Here is a 14,781-nt window from a genome sequence, read left to right on the forward strand (position 1 = left end):
TTCAAGGCCACAGGTTTCCTCTGCATTGCTCAAGTCATCTTGTGCTCTGTGGATATGAAGATGCTCCTAGGAGCAGGCAAAGGAGCCTTTTTCTCCTATTGGTGAGCAAAAACTACCACCCCCAGATCCCAGAGCACAGAAGCTATGTATGGTAACCCTAGGTGGGGAAGTGACCGGGGCATCCTGAATGGTATGGATGGGCCAAAGGAGAGCTCAGAGCTCATGTAACCGATGAACTCATTTTATAGAAGGGAAAACTGAGGTCCCAAGAGGGGAAGAGAAGAGAGTGACCTGGCTAGTTTACCCAGCTAGTTCTCCCAGCACTTTGAACTTCTTCCTTTTCCACATCAGCCTTCCCAGACCTACCCTACCAATCCAGTCTGTGCCTCTCCCTGGAAGTCTGTCCAACTGCTCATTGTTCCTAGACCTTCCTCTCATCTCTCCATTGTGGTACACTGGAGTGCATCTGCTTCCCAAATACTTCCTGGACTTTCCTGCCTCCATCTCTCCCTCCCCATTCCCTTCCCACATCCCATACTGTGTTGTACTAGAATGTTCTTCCCACTATCCCTATTTGACTAAAGTCTACCCAGTCTTTAAAATTGGGAGTTTGACTGGGTGTGGTGGCATAGACCTGTAAGCCCAGCTACTTGGTAGACTGAGGCAAGAGATTGCAAGTTCTAGGCCAACCTGGGCAACTTAGAGAGAGCCCATCTCAAAATTTAAAAAATAGTAATAAAAAAGATTAGAGACATAGCTTAGTGGTAAAGCACCCCTGGGTTGATTCCCCAGTGCCACAAAATGTAATACAATACAATAAAATAGGGGGTCAGAACTGATCCAGATGTTTCCCACAGCTGTTCTCTTGAAAATCTAGGATTTTTTCTCTTTAATTGAAGTACCATTTAAAACATAAGACATTTAAAAAATTCATGTATTTTTTTCTTCTTTTGATAAATCAAAGTATGTGGTCACATAGAGCCTATATTCTTGCATGCAGCAATTAGTCGTTAAGGAGCATTTCCCTTCTTGGCCAGCATTTCTCCTGATGATAACTGAATTGCCAACCAGCATTTAAATTTACAACCCCTGCTTTATGACATTGTTTAAATGCTATTACTTCCAGGATGCCTCTACTGTTTGTGTTGCTGTTCCAAATGTGTCATCCCTACCATTTATGCTTCTGACCTTCTGCTTATGCTACATCTCTAGCAGAGGTGGAATTCTGTGCTGCTTGTTGTTTGTTTTAGTAAATAATATGTATCTTTTATCAAGTGCTTACTAAGGTTAGGGAACAGGGCTGAGTGTTTCATAGATATTTTAATCTTCAGTCCTCACTATGACTCTGAGTCAAGTTTATTACCTCCAGTCCACAAACGTAGAAGTCCAGAAAGTGTAAGTGACTTTCTTAAGGTCACACAGTTGGTAAGGAACTGAAAAGGAATTTGAGCTTCATTACTCCAACTTCAGCACCTGTTTCCTAGTGTTTTATCTAAGTAGGTCTCCCCATCACATTGATAGCTATAGGTTGGGTACACTTAAAGAATACATGTCAGAAGCACAGATCTCTAATCTATTTTCCCAAGTCAAACAATAAAGCAAGAATGTTATTATGGGCCATTACAGTGACTTGAGTGCTCATTGCATGCCTGATGTGCTGCATGTACCCCACAATCTCATGTTATCTCCACAAGAGCCCCAAGTGGCAGGAAGAACTGTTTCCAGTTAGCAAGGCCAGGCATCTTGACCAGAGACACACAGGGGTAAGTGGTCAGGATTTGAACTGAGGTTATTCTTAATTCTTGAGTCCTGTGCTTTCTCTTCCTCATGCTATTAAATCAGTTTTCTTACATAATAGCTATTGGTTCATTAATATAGCCAGGAAACAAAGCCCCCTGGTATGTTTTTCCCTAGCCACATAGGGGACTCAACAGCTACTCCCACCATTGGTTCTTCCATAATGCTTTTTGAGGTCTATGTTAGGTATGTCAAAGTCAAGATGTAGTGATGACAAGCAATGTCTGTCTCCTCAAGAAACCTTACCATCAAGAGGGATACAGGAAGACCAGAGCACCCATCATCTGTCTATCTCTGTAGATAGAGCGGCTCCCCATGTTAATGACTTGGCTATAACATTACAGTTGGTCTGATCACCCAGCTGCTTGAACAGAAGTGAACCTGGAGTCCGTCACATAAATCACTTTCCTTTCACAAATTCCTCCAAACATAGAGGTACTTGTGAACTTCAAGTCTTTTCTGGGCTGAATGGTCACAGTCCCTTTGTTTGTAAAGATAAATTCCCTGTGAAAGCAAGGTCATTCTTTCTTTCCCAAATAGAGGCAAATCCATGACCCCCATGTTGGATACCCTTTGGAAAGTGGGCATATTAGGGTGTGAACCAGTAATGCTCCAACTTGAACATGCATCAGAATCACTCTGAAGGGTTGTTAAAATGCAAACTATTGGGCTGTGCCTGAGTTTACAACTCAATAGGTATAGGCATGGGGAATAAGGGAGATTTTGAGAATGTGTGTTTTAAAAAAATCCCAAGGGCTGCTGCCACTGGTTGGGAAAATCTCCCCTTTGAGAACTACTAGTATAAACATTAGGTAGTGGTGTTTTTGCTAATTCTGAGGTAGATGAATATTTCTTGTCAGTTATATGCCAGGCCTCAGCATGGGCATTGTATGTACTGTAGTTAGATATAGAACTAACAGTCTAGTAAAAGAAATAGGAAGATATGTGTAAAGAAGTTCTTAAGTAAAGCAATTTTAAATTGTGACACATATTCTGAAGGATACAGTCTTGGAGGTGAGATGAAGAATACCAGGGACAGGTAGGAGGCAGCCCACTACTTTATCAAAGGAACTCAGAAGGACCTTTGGAGGTGGTGACATTTACAATAAGACCTGACAGCTGAGAAGATGCCTGCTGATAGCAGAGTTTGGGAGGTGAGGGTTGGAAACAGGGCATAGGAGGAAATAGCAGATACTAGAAGCCCAGGGGAGGGACCTTGCAGCCAGGGCCAGAGTGGCATGGAATGCAATTGAATAGGTAGGCCAGGGCTTGACAATGCAGGAGCCTTGTCAGCCATGGGAAGTGATTGGTGGACTATTTGCAAGGCAATACAAACAATACTGAATCTTTTATGTTTTAGTTTTGGAAATTAATACTTATAGGTGTCAAGAAAACAATAACATGCCTTCACAGTGATCCCTGAGGGTGAGTGTATGTGCTAGGGCCAGTGGTGGAAAAGCAAAGGAGGGAAGCTGTTTGTGTGCATGGACACACACATACATACCTCTCCAGACTGGAAAAGTGAAAAGTAGAATGTGCAACATAGCAACATGTAGGCACCAAGCTTGATTCATATCCATTCATTCATTTTCTCTCTCTCCCCCTCCCTGCCTTTTCTCCCCTCTCCCTCTCTCCTTCTACCTCTGTCTCTTTCTCTGTCTTTTCATATCTGAAGACTGGAACTACTTTTGCTAGTTTGGAGAAGTTGCATCTGATTAGAAAATTCTGTTTTTGTGCTCACCTTTGCCTTTTAGAAGATCAGCTGTGTTGCCAAACATTGTAAGTTAAATCTTAGCAGAAAAGACTGTACACACAAACTGAGTCACAGATCGAAACAGAAATGTGGATTATTGGCTCTCATATTTTTTCTTTTTCTCTAAATAGCAAACAAATGCCACTGGGCCAGCTGGCTCCAAGGTAGCTTTGCGGTCATGGGGCATGAGGGGTTCACATGACCATCCTGTTCAGCAATGTGCTTCCCCAGACATTGTCTTTCCTTACTTCACAGTGAGTGAGTCGTCCTTTATTAGAATCATCCAAATGAGAACATGTTCCTGATTGTTTCCACAGCATTGGGAATTCCTCCTTTTTTAGGTCTGCTCAAGTTGTAAAAGGAAGCTTTTTGGACATTAACTTTGTAGCAAAAAGGGATAGGATGAGGTTGGCAAGGGAAGAAACAATTTTGATGTAATAAAAATAGGATTGTTCAGAGCTGAGATGAACGCTTTCTTACTGTTTGGTATTCAGATGAAATTTGGTTTGGAAGTCACATCGGTGAATATTATGTTTCTTCAAAACCTCGACTGTGTTTTCCATCAGGGAGCATCTTGATTTCACTTAGCTTGTGCGGCCATCAGAAAATGGTTTCAACCTTGTGTGCGTATGTGTTTATTTTATATTTTTACCTGCATGTTACTCCAGCCATTAAACTATGATTTCAGTGTCTATTCTGGGACCTTTTAAAGAAATGATCATGAGTAAAGGCAAAAATTTTGTGCCACCTACTCCATACCAGTCCCTTTCTGTCAGGGCGTTCTTGCATCGGCACTTAATTTGTTACTGTACATTAGAACATGTCCCCATCGCCTCTGAAACTGTCTCATAGGCAAGGCTTTTAAAACCTGCATTTTTAAAAACTCAAAACAGGATTATAGATTAATCTCGGGCAGGGAAGTCCCAGAGGGCAGTGTGACCTAACAAGTCAGACTGAGCTCCTGGCAAGTCCCTTCCTGGTCTGCCTCTCTGTTCCTGCCATTGACCTAGTGGACGAAAGAGTGGATGTGTGTGTGAGCCTAGGCATGACTTCTCTAAAGATCAACATTTGTACACACTGGAGTCACCTTTTATACATAGTGCTACTGACATTAACCAGAGAAGTGGGCCTGACAGCCTGGCCCCAACACCAGTGAGAGAGTGGCCTGGCGGTGCACACACGGTTTATCTGAAGGGATTGAGCATGAATTACACAGCCTAATTGTTCTTAGTCCAAAAGGAACTATTGCCCAATATAGAGGCAGCTTTAAGGTTACTGAGTATGACCCATCAAAATGGGGTATTCATATCAATATATGTATAGTTATTTATTTTAGATATTGAGACTATTTCTCCTCTTAAATTCTGAGTATCACAATTTTGTTATAGCTAGTTATAACATAGTACATTTTTAAAGAAGAGAGAGGAAACATAATGAGAAATATTTTTTGACAAAGCAACTTATTTGAGAAACTGTAAAAGTGGGAAAAAGTTCCAGCTGAAATAATCAGATCTTTGAGTGAATATTTGGCATTCAAGCAAGGGATCCAGCATTACCACTTGTACTTGTCTTGAGTCTTTTTAATACCAGAGTTACATTTGCAGGGTTATGCTGAATCTGTTTATATGGAGCTAGACTATAATCTCATATCAGTAACAAAAATAGTGAATTATTTTTTAATCTAAAAGGAGCTAATAGGATAAAAATCACTTGTTTTGAAAACATAATTCAAATGCTTAAATCATAGAAAATGTTGAGGAAAACACAGATGTATACTTCCAAAGTATGACACAAGTATTATGGGTAAAGCCTGGTGTTTCATAAGTGAATACAAATTGTACCTTCTGACAGAGAACTTTGCAACACAGTTGTAGATTTTTGAAGAATAAAATGCCACATGTTAAAATTTGAGTAGTTTTTATTTCTGACCAGTTAAACATTGAGTGTTCCTGTGCATCAAGGTTATCAGGGAAAACAAAAGTTTCTGCTTTTAAGCATGAAAATTGTATGTGGCAGGATGTGTATTTTGGTTGTTTTTATAGGTATGGACTGAATTTGACCCTTGCCATCTACCCACTCTCCACTAGGCTCCCCTGGGACCAACCACAGTCCCCAGCAGGGGCCAGGGAACAGGCTCTGGTGAGGAGCCAGGTGAGAAGCAGAGTCACTGGTCCTGGGAGTCCAGTGTCAAAACCCCACTCTCTTTAGTTTAGCTGCATGGCCAGAAAGAAAAGAGTCTCATTCCCTGGATTACAAGGCTGTGGAGCAGCACACTGATGATTGTTAAGACTAGAAGAGAGGCAGGGCACAGCAGATCTGCTGTTGCAATCCTGTGGATACTCCATTCAAAGGCAGGAGGGCTGTAAACCCTCTCTTCAGCCTTATAGTGCAGTGAGGTTCAGCCTGTCTGCCTTATTTTGTGGCATCTCTCGTGCTCTTTCAGGTTGCTTTTGTACGTGGGAAGAACTGTTTGGGTGGGCGTCTTTGTTCTGAGTCTTGTCTTTATGGCATGATTTTCCCAAAGTTAACCAATTAAAAATTGTTTTTTTTCCATGTAGTAGTAATAGCTCTGAGAAGAGGGAGCCAAGTCACTGTGGGGGACGTGATACCCCAGGGACGCATTTGGGAGGATTTCCTTCTCCTGAATCAACAGGGTCAGCATAAAGCCCCTATAAAATGCTTTAAATAAAGGAGAAATTGAAGTGGAAGATTTCATTCTGGCACTTCATGTCTGGTTTTTGCTTTCCTCCCACTGAGGAACTAACCAAGCCTGCAGTCTGGAGGATGCATTTGGTTTGAGAAAAATGAAGCTTTACCATGATGTTTTATTTACCTGGATTGTAATTCTAAGGAATCCAGTACCTGCTAGTGGCATTTGTGGGTTCATATACGAGACAGTAGAAGCAGTTATTGAGCATGATACTTATAAATGTGTGTGTTTGTGTGTGATGGTTTATTTTATAAAAATAATACAATTATGACATTTTAATCATAGGCCTATCAAGGAAGTTGATTGCACTTACTGATTCAGTAGGTGTCAAGTCATTGATTTGAAAGCTGACTGCTTAACCTGGGTATGTAGTCATCCACTGGAATGGAAGGCATTTACAACATGAAAATTCTCTACTGAAATTCTCACAGCTCTGCTGTTTGTGGGGAGGTTTCTTTCTTCAAGACCATGGCCTCATTGACCTTACATGAGCATGTCTCTTCTTCTGTCTTAGCATTTGCTGTAGCTGTTTGTTTCTCTGTAAAGTAGGTCCCTAATATGTGGCATGTACTTTTAAAATTAAACCCTTTTATTTTTAGGTAATTATAGGTTTACAGGCAATTTTAGTATCAGCTTGCAAAATCACAACCAGAGTATTGACATTGGTGTGGTCAAGATACAGAACAGTGGCATCTGCTCAAGGATCCCCTCAGATTGCTCTTTACAGCTTCATCTACCACTATTCCTTACCCATGGCAATCACTAATCTGTTCTCTATTTCTAAAATTTTGTCATTTCAAGAAAATTATAGAAATAAAATCATGGAATTTGCGACTTTGGGGATTCACTCTATTCAATTCACATGATTTGTTAGAGATTCTTCCAGGTTTTTGTGTATCAGTACTGCACTCTTTTTGTTATTGAGCAGTGTTCCAAGGTATGGAGGTATCACAGTTGAACATCTAGATTTTTTTCAATTTGGGCCTATTATCAATAATACTCCTATGAACATTCATATACTGGTTTTTGTGTGATTGTGCATTTTTATTTCTTGGGGATAATAAGAGTGCAATTGTTGGGTCATATGGTAGTTGCCTGGAAATTTTTATAATAAACTACCAGATTGTTTTTCACAGTGGTGGTACCATTTTATATTCCCATCAGCAACATATATATGAGTGATGCAGCTTATCCTCATCCTTATGATCATTTGTATTGTTACTACTTTTTATTTTAGCCATTCCAATGCATGTGTAGAGATACTTCATTGTGATTTAGATTTGCATTTTCCTAACTTGTGATGATGTGTTTACATGCTTACTTACCTCCGTACTTGTGTTTCAGGGAAATGTTTGTTCATGTCTTTTGCTTCTTTTCTAATTTTATTAGAAATTTTATCATTGAATTTTGAGAGTTTTTAAAAAATGTATTCTCATACTAGTTCTTTGTCAGATGCATGGTTTGCAAATACTTTTTCCTAGTCTATAGTTTGTCGTTTTTATACTCATAACAAGGTCTTTCACAGAGAAAATTATTTTTATGCTTTTATTTTTCAAATTCTCTCATTTTTTATTAGTTTATATTAGTTATACATAACATTAGGTTTCATTTTGGCATAATTTTAAAATAATGGAATATAATTGAGCAAACATTTTTTAATGTCTTCACCAGTCTTTACTTGTATGGATTGTGATTTTGATGTCAATTCTAAGACCTTATTGCCTACCCCTAGATCCTGAAAAATTTCTTTCATTTTTCTTTTATAAAACATTTGGTTTTATGTTTTTCATTTAACTTCACAATCTAGTTGGAGATAATTTTTGTACAATATATAAAGTTTAGGTTGATGGTTTCATTTGTTGTTCTTTGCCAATATAGTTTTCTAGTTTCTTCTACATTTGTTGAAAATATTGTTCCTCCAGTGAATTGCTTTTGCTTCTGTGTCAATTATCATTTAGGCATGTTTGTGTGATCCTCTTAGAAATCTGCCAGCCAAAGACTATACTTTCAGGGATCATTTCTATAGTATGTTACTAGAAATCTGTCAGCCACCACTTTCTTTACAATGTAAACGATAGAAAACAAAATGGACCCACTAAAATACGGGCACATGTTGATCTATGTCTCCACCCCTCTGACAATATCACACTGTCTTGGTCTCTGAAGATACACAGTAGGTTTTAATATCAGACAGAATGATTCTCTTACTTTTATTCTTCCTCGTCTGTATTGTTTTAGCTACTCTGAGGCCTGTGTCTTTTCATGCAAAGTTTATAATAAGCTTGTCTATGTCTATAATAAAACTTGCCAAAATTTTGATAGGAATTGCATTAAACCTACAGATCAGTCTGGAAAAAATTGACCTCTTTAGTATGTTTAGTCTTCTAATTCATAAACACTCTACATAATTCCATTTATTTAAATTATCTTGATTTCTTTTATAAGAATTTTATAATTTTTGGCACATAGATCCTGTACATGTTTTATTAAGTTGATACTTTAATGTTTCATTTTTTGGAGTGTTATAAATGATATTTAGTTTTACATTTTGGTTTCTGCATACTTATTAATGTATAGAAATTCAATCTAGTTTTTGTACATTAATCTTGTATCCTGCAACCTTGATGAACTTGTTTATTAGTTGTTGAACTTATTTGGAGATTACTTGGGATTGTCTACATAATTATCACTCGCAAGTAGAAACAGTTTTATTTTTTTCCTTTCCAATTTTTATGTTTTTTACTTATTTTTCTTGCCTTATTGTAGTGGTTAGAACTTCAAATATGCTAAAAAAGAGAGATAAAAGTATATCCTTGCCTTGCTACTGACCCTAGAAGGAAAACATACTTAATGTACGGTGATAAATATAGCTTTTTTGTTTCATAAATGCTCTTTATCAAGTTAAGGAGTTTTTCCTCTATTTGTTATACATTTCTAAACACAATTTTATATCATTAAGGGAAAATGGAACTAAACAATGGAAATATTTCAGTGGGTTCATTTTATTTGATATCATTAATCTTGTAAAGAAAGCAGTGTTGGCATTGTACCCTCAAGATTCTTTTTCCCAGGAATGTGCCTGTATAATCCCTGGGACTATGGATGTAATAGGATATCACTTGCATGGTTATGTGTGTTATATGACACATCTCCATTTCTAGACTTAAAGATTTGAACAGGACACATGGCAAGAAATACAGGTGGCCTCTATGAACTGGGAGTGGCAGGAAAATAGTGACCTCAGACCTGCTTCTGTAAGGAATTGAATTCTCTCTCACTTATTTGAGCTTGGAAGAGGACCCTAAGCTCCAGATGAGACTATAGCCTGCCAATGTCTTGATTTCAGCCTTCTAAGAACCTGAGTGGAGAAACCAATCACACCATGCCTAAACTTCTGACCTATACAACTATGAGCTGTCAAATTTGTGAAAATGTATCGTGTAGTAACAGAAAACTGATAAAAAATCAACTAAGTCATTTAGGACAATGCTGGGATCAAAGTCGATATTGTACTCCAGTGAAGCAAAAAGAACCCAAGCTCCTTTTCTTAATTTATGTTCATAAATACATTTGTTGGTGTTGACTGTGTACTAGATGTTCTACTCAGGTCTAAGGACACTGAGGAAAGTGAGCCAAGGTTTTTCCTTGCTCTTAAGGGGTTCATGGATCAGGATTTCCTACCAGATTTGCTGATAAATTTTTCCAAACTTGAGTTATTAATCAGTTAAAGGGCCTACTTCTTTGGGAATATGTGAAGATCTGGCAAACAGTGGGAAACTGTTATTTAAATCAGAGGCAGTGATTACTTTTTTATGGTATAGCTGCTTCTCCTCTTCACCCTCCCAGTATCTCTCCCACAATTATCTGTTGACCATCTACTATGTATTTGAAAAGATGCTGTGCCAAGTGGGAGAATGCAAACATGCATTACACCCCAAGTGCTCCAGGAGCAAGGCGACTTACTGGAAGGCCACTACCTATTGTTTAAGGTAGATAGGATGGTGTTATAAAGATCCTGAGGGAGCAAACTTGGAGTCAGGCTTGATTTGGGCTAAATGAACTAGTCATCATCAACAGGTATCTCCACCACAGCCAAACCAGAAGGAGAATCAGAGTAAAAGAGGCTCATTTCAAATCTTTTTGGAGTTGCCTCAGCACTGATCCTTGCATCTTACAAGATCCTTGCATTTTACAAGAAAGTAGGTCTATTAGAGAACACCACCTTGATGGGTTGAACAGGAACTAAGAGAAATTGTTGGTAAAGGTGACCAAGAGACATCTGTTTTCTTTTCTGCCTGACACCTTATTTTACCTGCTTTAGAAACTGATAACAAAATCATCCAATGTTAAGTTGGCACAAAACAAAACAAATAGGGAAACGATCATGCTTTACTTTCAAATCCCTTCAGAGCTTTATTAGGGAAGAAGGTGAAACGAGCAATGCTCAGGTACATTGGAGTACAGGGTGGAAATGGCAAGAATCATCATTGACAGCTCTGGGGCACTACTGGTGAAGATGGATTATAATCAGTATAAATCTAAGGAATTGTCAGAGCCAAGTGCCCATGCCTGGAAATGTAGCTACCTTAAAGTTGTTTCAACTGGGAGTAGCTGCCACCCCAACAGCCTCCAGAGGGCCCTGTCCTGTTCTGCAGTCTGGTGTTTCCTTCTTTGGAACTGTGGTCTACTAATTTTTCCATGGGAATGGAAGTACTTTCTATACAGAGCTTCCTTGGTTGAAATTTTTTAAAATTGTCTGTTTTTTACATTAATAATGTATAATTATAGCAATAAGTACAAAAAGAATGTAGTAGATTATCTGAAATCCGTAAGCCTAGAAACAAACTCAGAGGAGCAGTTTCATGCATTTTCTTCTAGTCTTTTTTTTTCCTGTGAAAATACATTAAGACCCTACACCTGTAGTTGGAATTTATTTTATTTACTATTTACTAATCTGCTTTGCTCAAGATTTCATGAGCATATTTTCTACTTAGTGTTTAATATCTGACAAACAGATATTTTCTTTCTGAAAATAGTTTAAAAAATGGAAATCTGATCCTTTGTCTTTCTTATTCATCCTCTCCTGAACTGAAAACACCAGCATTTAAACTGAGACCCACGTTGATAACAGTTGTAGGGTACTGTGTACTCACTGTGTGCCAAGCAGGTAGCCCTGTAGCTCTGTTAACCCTCATAGAGATCCCAGCATGTGCAGTTATTACCCATGCGTCACAGAGGGAGAAACAGATGCACATTGTCATCAGGTACCTTTCCCTAAATCACACTTGCATGTGTGTGGTTGGGGCCTGTTGGGGACTGAGTCAACTGGCTGTAGAACCCAAGTTCCTCACAGCTCCCTTCATTGCTCCTAACGTCCAAAACCTGAATAGGGTCAAGGCCAGCTATTTGGTATGCTGTGAAACTGTGACACACATAGAACACAGAAAGCCTCCCAGCTGCCCAAGACATGCCTACAGTAAACATACCCAGAAACACACCCACACTGTCTTGCTCACTCCAGGCTCTGCTGAGCTGAATGCCATCTGCAATGGAGTGGAGAGGGCTCATGGGCGCGTTGGAGAGACTGTTACCCATTTGTACTTTAGGACTGTGTGATTTGATGGAATCTGTCAAGCCAGTTGTATGTATTTTTGTACATTTCTTCTCCATCCTTCTTTCATTATCATGTGGAATTTTGTTATTTAACATGGGAAGGGAAGGATAAAAGGGAGATTTTTAAATGTAGTCAAAATCAAAAGAGCTTGAGCCCACATTTGCTTGAAGTGGATATCTGTTTGCAGTGGAATTACTGAAGGTTACATATTCAAGCAGAGCTTCTAGATACTTAGGCTTCAACTAAGAGAAAACAAATCACAGTCTTGAGATGGTCAAGTACAGGCAAAGTGCAGTCTGGGGATTTTCAGTTTCAGCCATTTCCAAAAGGTGTCACTCTAAGGCAGCAATGGGATGCTGGGAGGGAGAAGAGATAGAAATGTCAGATAAAACTAATTGGAAAAATAAGATTAGCAGTCCTCATTTTTAACAGATCCTTCCTCGTACACCATCACTGTCTGCAAAATTACTGCTGCTGTGTAGGGAGAGTTTGAGCATTTATCTTCACCTTCTGATCTCAGGGTGACCTTCTGAGCCTAGAGTAGAATTGGGCCAAATCCAGCTGGTCCCATGGGACCAGTTCATATTCTAGATGTGCTGTAACATGGGGTATAGGAATTTCATTGGCTCAGTGTTCTGGTGCTAACTGAAAACTCCCATTCTCTTGCACTAAGGATGAAACCAAGACAGGAAACTAGGATGGGTGGTGGAACCTAGTGCAGAAGAGCCAGTCTGTTTTTAAAATATGACTTTAAAAATTCCAAATCATTAATGCAAAATACAAACCAACTCAAAACTGACACGAAAATTAAAGGGGAAGATATTTTATCAAAATATTTGAGATCAGCCCATGCTAAGCAACCTCTTGAAAAGCATGGGGAGCTGCCATGCGTTGGGAAGAGACCCAAGGAACATGGAGCGGTGCTCTTGGCAGATAACTGAGAGGGAAGCTGGTTTTTAAATATTTTGTTAAACAACACACCTGCAGGTGCAAGTTTAAGCTGACACATGTTAATGATTTAAGGTCTTAAACAGGTTTTTTATTTTATTGTTTTAAGGCTCCGTTGTTCACTCTAAAAGATCTGACAGTTTCTCTGGAGCCATTTGTAAGCACTAGACTCTAGTAATCCATTTGATGTCTTCATTATTCTTAAAGTGTGCAGAGTTGTGAATTATTCAAATACAGTTGAATAGCCTTGGTACCTCATTCAATTTGTAAGAGAGTTTTTATGATCTGCAACATAGTATGACTCATAAAATCAGAAATGGCATGTGATTATTCAGACTATTTTGCTTTTATTTTTTAAACTGCTCAGGTGAAATTGACATCTAATTTAAAGAAACCTTTAAATTATGTCCTAGATATGCAACATCAAGCAAATTCATTCATTCATTCATTCATCATTCATTCATTTAATCAGAGGTTGCACCCAAGAACACTTAACCACTGAGCCCCATCCCCAGCCCTTTTTATTTTTTTATTTTGAAACAGGGTTTCTCTAGGTTGCTTAGGGCCTTGCTAAGTTGCTGAGGCTGGCTTTGAACTTGCAATCCTCCTCTCTCAGCCTCTTGAGCCACTGGGATTACAGGCATGTGCCACCACGCCTAAGCCAATATATTTTAAAGTGTACTCTTAACATTTCTAGATTTTAGAACAGAATTCCAGTCTTGCCATATTTGGGAATCTTTTAGGAAATTATTTTAAGTGAAACATCTTGAGTATTTTAGAAGACTTTTGAGGTGGCTACAAATTTCAGTTTTCACTAGAATGACATTTTAGGAATTAAATGCCTTTTCTAAAATGTTTTTCCCCCCAGGAAATATTATCTGTTGAATTGCTAATAGATGTGTTTCGAAAAGAGGCAGGTGAGGGGTTAAATGTTGTCTAACAGTTTGATGTCCTGTTTGACTTCCCCAAAGAGTTTATCACAATGATGATTCTGTAAGCAGCATTTCACTAAAGAGCAGGGCCACAGGGCCTCCCCCAGCCTGGGCCATCATCTCCTCTTTTCCAAGCCATTCCTCTTTTCCTGTGAGACTGGTCATAGACCTAGGGCAAGATTGGCTGTTGTTAAGCTTTGGCATCATTCAGTACTTTAAAAGGTTTTTTAAATCATAATTATGACTCAATAATTGAATTCTGAGCTTCCCTAGGCAAAATCTGGGATATTTTTATTATACTTCTGTGATATTCAGAGGTTCTTGAGTACTTTTGGCAACTGCTAGGCAGCGAGGAACCTTGGGCCTCCATCCTTTTAAGAGCTGCAACTGAGCCTTCTGATCTCCTTTGCAAAGAAAAGGTGCTTTAGGCAAACAGTAGGAATTTGAAGGGCTTTTGGTGAGGATGGGGAGGGAATCCATGATTCACAGGGTAGGAAAGTGTCACATTTGAACTTACACTCCATCCATCATTGCAATAAGTGGTTCAGAGATGGTGTTTAGGAATTGCATCTGTGTGTTGCCTTCCTCAGTTGTTCAGGGATTTATTGAGTGTGGACACTAGTGCCATGTCAGGTGCTGAAAGGACTTCCAAAAAAGATGAAGACATGATCCCTGCCCTCTAGGGTATTACAATCCAGTTGGAGCAACTAAGCATTGGCAGAACAGGTGTAGATATGAAAACAGAAGGCTCTCATGTTGGATGGAGGTAGCATGGCTAGAAATTGCCTTCACTGGACATTTGCAAGTTATTTGGCAGAGAGTGTTTGGCATTTGACTGGATAATTTACATGCGTTTTCTCACTTTGTGCTTTAAACAGTCTTGCATAGTAGTTTTCTTTTCACCTCGGTTGTTAAGGAGTGATCTTCAGGCTTAAAGGTTAATAATATTCATGGTTCTCAGACTTGACTGCACTTTGGAATCATTTGGCTCTTTAATAAAATATGGATGTCAGATTCCTGTCCTCAG

General features: G+C 39.0%; 1 protein-coding gene and 1 pseudogene across 6 annotated transcripts in view; both read left to right on the forward strand.

Annotated features, from left to right (window-relative positions):
• Window positions 1-14,781, forward strand: part of Erc2 (ELKS/RAB6-interacting/CAST family member 2) — a 978,194-nt gene that overhangs the window by 612,711 nt on the left and 350,702 nt on the right. The gene's annotated exons all lie outside the window — the stretch shown is intronic.
• On the forward strand, window positions 8,256-8,332 carry LOC124969618 (uncharacterized; annotated as a pseudogene).

Source organism: Sciurus carolinensis, chromosome 17 (assembly GCF_902686445.1).
Source record: "Sciurus carolinensis chromosome 17, mSciCar1.2, whole genome shotgun sequence".
In the NCBI taxonomy this organism is placed as follows: domain Eukaryota; kingdom Metazoa; phylum Chordata; class Mammalia; order Rodentia; family Sciuridae; genus Sciurus; species Sciurus carolinensis.